This window comes from Equus przewalskii, chromosome 9, assembly GCF_037783145.1.
Source record: "Equus przewalskii isolate Varuska chromosome 9, EquPr2, whole genome shotgun sequence".
NCBI classification, from domain to species: domain Eukaryota; kingdom Metazoa; phylum Chordata; class Mammalia; order Perissodactyla; family Equidae; genus Equus; species Equus przewalskii.
In genome coordinates, this window is record NC_091839.1 from 27,001,732 (window position 1) to 27,008,514 (window position 6,783).

At 45.3% G+C, this 6,783-nt stretch overlaps 1 long non-coding RNA gene across 1 annotated transcript; it reads left to right on the top strand.

Moving 5' to 3' along the window:
• Positions 1-1,634: 1,634 nt before the first annotated feature.
• Positions 1,635-2,920, top strand: LOC139073588 (uncharacterized). The gene is made up of 2 exons (XR_011522488.1): positions 1,635-1,861; positions 2,023-2,920. It is a non-coding gene; the product is annotated as an uncharacterized lncRNA (long non-coding RNA).
• Positions 2,921-6,783: the final 3,863 nt, after the last annotated feature.

Here is a 6,783-nt window from a genome sequence, read left to right on the forward strand (position 1 = left end):
GGAAAACATTTACAGATACTATTCATTACGCATTCCTGAGAGACTGGTATTCTGCGTATCTGCAGTCATTTACACCTCCACTGATGGTGTGTGTTTGGGTCTCATGGTCTGGACCAGTGGCTCCATGTTCCTTGTCCTGCCCAGGCACAAGCTGCAAGTCCAACACATTCACCGCAACAGACTTTCCCCCAGACCCGCCCATGAGGCCAGAGCCACACACACCATCCTGATTCTGGTGAGCATGTTTGTCTCCTTGCACTCTTTAGTGGGTATTCTGTCATTTTGGATGACCCAGCTTGAGAACCCACACCCCTGGCTGATGAACACCTCTGTCTTGGTGTCTTTAGGCTTCCCAACATTCAGCCCCTTTGTGTTCCTTTTCAGTGATACCAGCATCTCAGAGTTTTGCTTTGTCTGCTGGACAAAGAACACAAATGCTCCAAGCATGGTCTCTGGGCCATAAGTTCCCTCCAGAACATCCTACCATTTATTGGCGTGCTTTTCTCAACATTTGTGGGCTTATATACAGGACTCGGATTCACTATTGAATAAAAATTCTAACAACTATGACCTCATAATTCTTAGTGGACTGCCAAAAGATGGACATGAATAAATAATCACTCAAATGTATGGCAGTTCCTGAAAATATTGAACTGAGAATTACCATATGATCCGGCAATTCCACTATACCGAAAATAATGGAAAGCAGCGACTCAAACAGATATTTGTACCCCTGTGTTCACAGGAGCCTTATTCACAACAGCCAAATGTGAAACAACCCAATGTCCACGGATGGATGAACGGATAAACAAAATGTGGAATATACATACAGTCGGATATTATTAAGCGTTAAAAACGAATTAAATTCTGACACATGCTACAACATGGGTGGACTTTGAAGCTATTATCCTAAGTAAAATAAGCTAGACAAGAAAAGACAAATATTGTATGATTCTGTTTGTATGAGGGATCTAGAGTAGTCAAACTCGTAGAGACGCAAAGTAGAGGACTATTTGCCAGGGTCTGAGGGGAGAGGGGAATGGGGATGTTTGTCTCCCGAGTTCGGAGGCTCAGTTTGGGGTGATGTAAAAGTTCTGGAGATGGATAGTGCTGAGAGTTGCACAACAACGTGAATGTACTTGATGCCACGGAATTCTATACCTAAAATGGTTAAGATGGCCAACGTTATGGTCTGTCTATTTTACCTCCATAATAAATGTAAAAGTAATAATGATTACTACAAGATGACTTTCTGAAACAGTAGTGGTGTTCACTACTGAAATTTGAGAATTTCATGATAATGCCATGTCAAGAATTTTCAGTGATTTGGAGTTCTGATGTAGAAACTGGGGGGAAATGTAATTATAAACAAAATCTCTGATGACCAACAAAACTTGCCCCACACAAGTAGAAAACAGTTATCTTGTTGAATAAGCATGAAACCAGGATGTGATGCGCATCATGGGCAACCCACGAAAGAGACCGCAAGGTCAGTAAGAACTCTCAGCCTTGTGCATAGTGAGGCAGATACAACCCAGGATCACATGTTCTTAAGATTAACACTAACAAGACCTCAGGTAAGACGACTTGACAGCACCATTTGTCACACACAGTCCATCTTAAATTCACCTCGTAATTAGAGTGGACCTTGGTGTTTGCCAATTGTTTTTATCCTAAGGAAAAATAAACTTCTCATGTCTTTATGGCAGGATGGAATTTTGTAAGTTGGACCCAGGCTCCTGCTGAAGTTAGGCTCCTACTGTCCTATGGAGACTGGGAGACGTGACGTGCGATTTTCCGGTGATTACATTTCAGAGATATCCAAGGTCTTCAAGGAAAAGTTTCCTGGGTTGTAAAATTGGTATGAGGCTTAATTAGCTTTAAAAAGCATTTGTATATATCTCCAAGGGGCAGAGGAAGAATTCACAGTTACAGGTTTTCTAAAGCAAATACTCTAAGAAATGTGTTGGGTGGGTGGAGTGGCTGTCTCTTTTTCCTCAGGGATATTTTTTTCTTTTTCAGATTTGTATTTACCCTTACAAAACTCATTGCTGATCTGAACTGTAAGCTGACACACAAAAGATTTATTTGCATTTTCTAAGCATATCGGGTGAAGGTCCTTTCAAATGGAGAGAAAAATCCTAGGAATATCCTAATTGTGGAGGTTTATGAAGACTTCAAAGAACTGAAGGGAGTTTAAGAATAGTGTCTGTTTGTGTGTGTGTGTGTGTGTGTGTGTGTACGCGCCCGTTTGAAAGAAAGCACAAGAAGTCATGATCATTTCTTCCACCAGTTCGTCACGGACTCACCAAACAACAGAAACTTTCCACAGGAAGCAGGATGGGTCACTGAGTGTTTCTTCATGGGGGTCATGTGATCAGGCTTCTTTTAAAAAATTATATTTGAAATCAATTTACTTTATTGCTCATTATATTAACCCACCATTAAACTTCTGATTCAAGTACTAAAGGTATATTTTGGAATTTTTTTTATGAAATGAAAACAATTTTTCGAAAAATTTTACAGTCATTGGCACATAATGGCAACTTTCAAATAGCTGAATTTTTGTTTCTTCCTTATTATCCATATTTAAATAATTGTGTGTCTTTTATCATGATTAACTTATGAACATAATACTGGGCTGTTGAAAAGTCATCTTATCTGTGGCTAAATGTACAATGTGTGGCTAAATGTAGTTCTGTGATGTCTGCTTTACACAAAATTGATTTGAAAATTAATTTTGTTTGATTTTTAATATTTACTCATGTAAATTACGGGTTAATGTCAGTAAATATGAAGCACATAATTGTGTAAATAGCATTTCAATGCAGTATATTTAGGTAACATGGATGATACAAACGATAAATCATGCTGATGTAAGTTACAGTTCTTATCTCTAATAAACTCAAGTGGAACATTATTTCCCATAGTGAGGGCTGTTTCTTTCAACATTAGTCTATGTTCCAATAGTGAATTGAGAATCTGTGTGTTTTCCTGGAAGATTTAATCTGATAGTTTAGTAGTTTTCACAGGCACGAGCTGTACTAAGTGCTCTGTGGCTTACCTAGATGGCCTCTGAATGGGATGCCATTACTTTGAAATGTTGAATCTTTTCATTGTTTTCACAAATACTGACTTGAAATCTGGCCTAACTCAAGATCCTCAAAATTATCTGTTGTTCACGTATTGCATTTTTCAAAAGCACACATATGATGTGAGGATTTTTTTGTGCCTCTGATGGTGTCCCATGTCTGTTAGAATCCAAAACTTCACTCGAATTTGTCTAAGTGTAAACCAAGTTCCACTTTGAGAATGGGTTTTTGAAACTCTCACAGTCACTTTTCTTTTCTTCACGTGTGTTGAAGGTTCTGGCTTTGATAGAGTAACAGGGTCTGAGTTACACCCTGCATAGTGGAGAGCGGATTCTGTATGGGGCTGTGGGAGGTGGCAGGGAGCCCAGGAGGAGGCCATTGCAATAGTCCAGCTGAGTGTTGATGGATCAGAGTGGCAGCTGTGCAGGAGGGAGATGTGTTTGGATTCTGCGTCCATGTTTTTAGAAGGACCAAGTGGATTCTTGGATATTTTCTGTGAGGGAGAAAAAGGGAGGAGTCAGGGATGACCCAAGGGTTTTTGGTCCTAGCAGCTGAAGGGATGGAAGTTGCATAAACTGGGATGGGAAGCTGGTGGTAAACTAATTTTGACTGTGAATATGAGTTTTGTTTTGGCCCTGTGAAGAGTCTGAAGTGTTTTAGAGAATTGTGAGTGAAGTCATAAAGTGGGGATCTGGACACACAGGTCTGGAAATCTGTGGAGGGATTCAGGCTGGAGACATCCACAAGTGGTGGCTATTATGCGGGCCACGGTGGAACTCTGGATCACATTTAGGAGGGGGGAGTTATGTCATGGTGGTAATGCTATTAGCAGGTCTAGAAGAAGTGGGTGGTGGTGAGGACTGGGTCTCTTCCTCGGGCACATGGTTGAGGGTTGGGGGCACAAGCACAGATGAGGGAGATTAGTGGTCATGAAGAGGGTAGGTGGGTGGGGAGGATGGTCTGGCAGGTGACCAATGCTCCCACAGGATGAGTGGACATGAGATGGATGCAGAGTCGTAGGAGCAATTGAGACAAGATGACACTGAGTCTGGGTTGCTTATTCACTTCTGTATGGAATCAACAGAACTGTGTAGTGAGCTTTGTTGGGGTCTGAGGTGTTTCAGTCTTGCTGGTGGATAAGGTCAGGCACAAGGGTCATTATCTGTGAGAGTCACTACGCCTGTCATGGGGGCCAGTGGGGCTGGGATTTAAATGAAGTTTTGGTAGAAAGTGGCAGGTTGTGGCTGCTGAGGGGACAGCAAGTTAGCACAGAAGTGGCAGAGGGTCATGGGGTCTCAAACTCACATGTGGTACTGAGTGGCACATATTGAAGAAGGGATCAGGGCCAGGTGGAGAGGCCTCCAAAGCAGCGTTCAGGGCTTTCCCTGGCATTGGGATCCATAAGAGGTGGGGGGTTGTGCTGGATCGTGTGTGAATTTGTCAAGCACTCTCTGGATGCCATGTGCCAGGTCCATGAGTGGGTCTGGGGAGATGCCTATGGGGTGGGGCGGGGAGGTGGTGGTGGCTGTTGGAGGGTGACTCTGGTGTCTGGACATGTGAGAGAGATGGTCTACAGAATGATGTGCACATCGAGAGGAAGTGTGAGCTGATGGCCTCAGGGCCTTCCTGTTGGGGACTGAGGTGGAACTGAGAAGCCGGGTTGCCTTGTGTCTGGGAGTCATGATCTTGGGGGCCCCAGGGTTATTGCCTGGCGGGAGGGGTTGGGGCCTGCAGTCCAGGCCCACTGCTTAGACAGCGTCTATCTGCCCTCCTGCCTCTTGTTGCTGAGGGCTGAGCAGGGTGTTCATGGGACCACGAGGAGAGCGTGGGCATCAGTGGCACCAAGGATTGGCATCTCCTCTGAGATGCTGAGCTCTGGAGGAAGGTGAGTATGGACGTGGGTCCTCAGAGATGCTGATCCTCATCTTCTCTGTCCTCATCATGACAGGATGCTATGACAAGTGAGGATATGCTTGTGTATTTCTGGGGCTCCTTGATGAGGGTCAAAGACACTTGTACCACGAGGTGATTCTGAAGAATTGTCACCTATGTCCTTGTATCCTCCCGGGGCAAGGCACTCACACCCTCCCCAGTGACCTGGTCTAGGCTAGGCATCCCCACTCCCTGAGTCGTGCTTTCCTCAGGGGGTGCTCCGTCCTTCTCCCATTAGGACCACGGGCACTGCTTCCTTCCCCATTTCCCTCGGAAGGTGCTGGGGTTGATAGGGCTGGGTTGCTTGCACTGGCCTCTCCCCTCCCCTGCAGCCCCATCTCTGTTGCCCTGAAGCCCCACAGGTAAAGATTCTGGATGAGAAGTTTACAGTGAGCTTAATGGAGCCTAGTTTGCTTGCCTCTGCCTGGCCAGTGACTGTGTCCAGATGCATGGCGCCTCTGTACCCCAGGTTTCTCCCTTCCTTTAGCTGACATTTTCTCCTGCTGGTTTGTGCCAGGAAGTACCCACATTCTCATGGTCACTACTTTCCTGGACCATGAGCTGTTTTTGAAGACTTCCTGCGTGGTTTTCTTTGTAGCATGTAGACCTTTTTCCTGGGGTCTGTTATGTGCTGAGTTGGTCTGGGCCAATGCTGCCCACTCACTTGTTTGGTCTTTCAATCAGTACTTGTGTCCTCCATGTCCCATGTAGCTGCCAAACTAGAGCCCAGGGGAAGAGTCCTCTGTGCTTCACAGGATAGACATGACACCAGCCATGGCAGGGCAGGCTCAGAGGGCACCTGGCCCTGATGAGTGGTAGCTGGGGAGGGTATGACAACAGGCTCATGTTCATATCATACCAGGAGCCTGTCCTGTTCAACCAGAGTTTTGATGCCACTGCCAGTGGCCACACCCCATTTCTACCTTTCCTTCCCCATATTGACACTTTGCCAACTTGTCAATTCTACTACTTGTCATTTCCTGTGTGACTTCCAGCCCAGGGGTAACCTGCACCTCTCTGGACTCCACATCTGACCCGTTTCTCTCACCACTCCTTCTGCAGGGCTCTCCACCACTGGCCCTCACATGTTGTTCAGCGGGCTGTGAACATATCCTTAGATTGACCTTGAATTCCTGCTACTGTTGCAATTGGGTTTTCCTGGGCTTTGACAGGCCTCTGCACAGCCTTAGGTGTATCCAGCACACAAGTTCCTGTGAAAGCCTTTGGTGGAGGAAGGAGTTATAGATCTGACTTGTCTCCCTGTGCAACACCCTGTCCTTGTGTCCTTTTCCTGGTGAAGCCTCTACCATTCTGTGACCTTATAGGCCCATTAATGCACAAGAAGACCCCACTCCCACTTCTTGAAAAGCATCCCATAGACTCATTCCTGGATGCAATACAATGGAGTAACTCAGCTGGATGTAGTTCAATTTGTCATTGTAGACTCATTCCTCCCAACATCACCAACATATACTTCACTGTCACTTCTTTGCTTTCAGGTTTGGTGCAGAGCAGAGAACAAAGAGCTTCCTCCTGAACGGTGTTTCTGCAGGAGAGGCTCAGGTCAGGACTCGCAAGGCAGGTCCCTTCATCCATACATCCACCCCTCTGAGATGTGTGCCCCATCTTGAAACACATTTTACACTTGGCTGAGCACTAAGGAAAACATTGTGGGCAGAAACTGTTTACAAGAGAGTGACATGTACCAAACAATTTTATTTCAGTGCAAACCTTCGATGCCACCAGGAGCAGCACATTG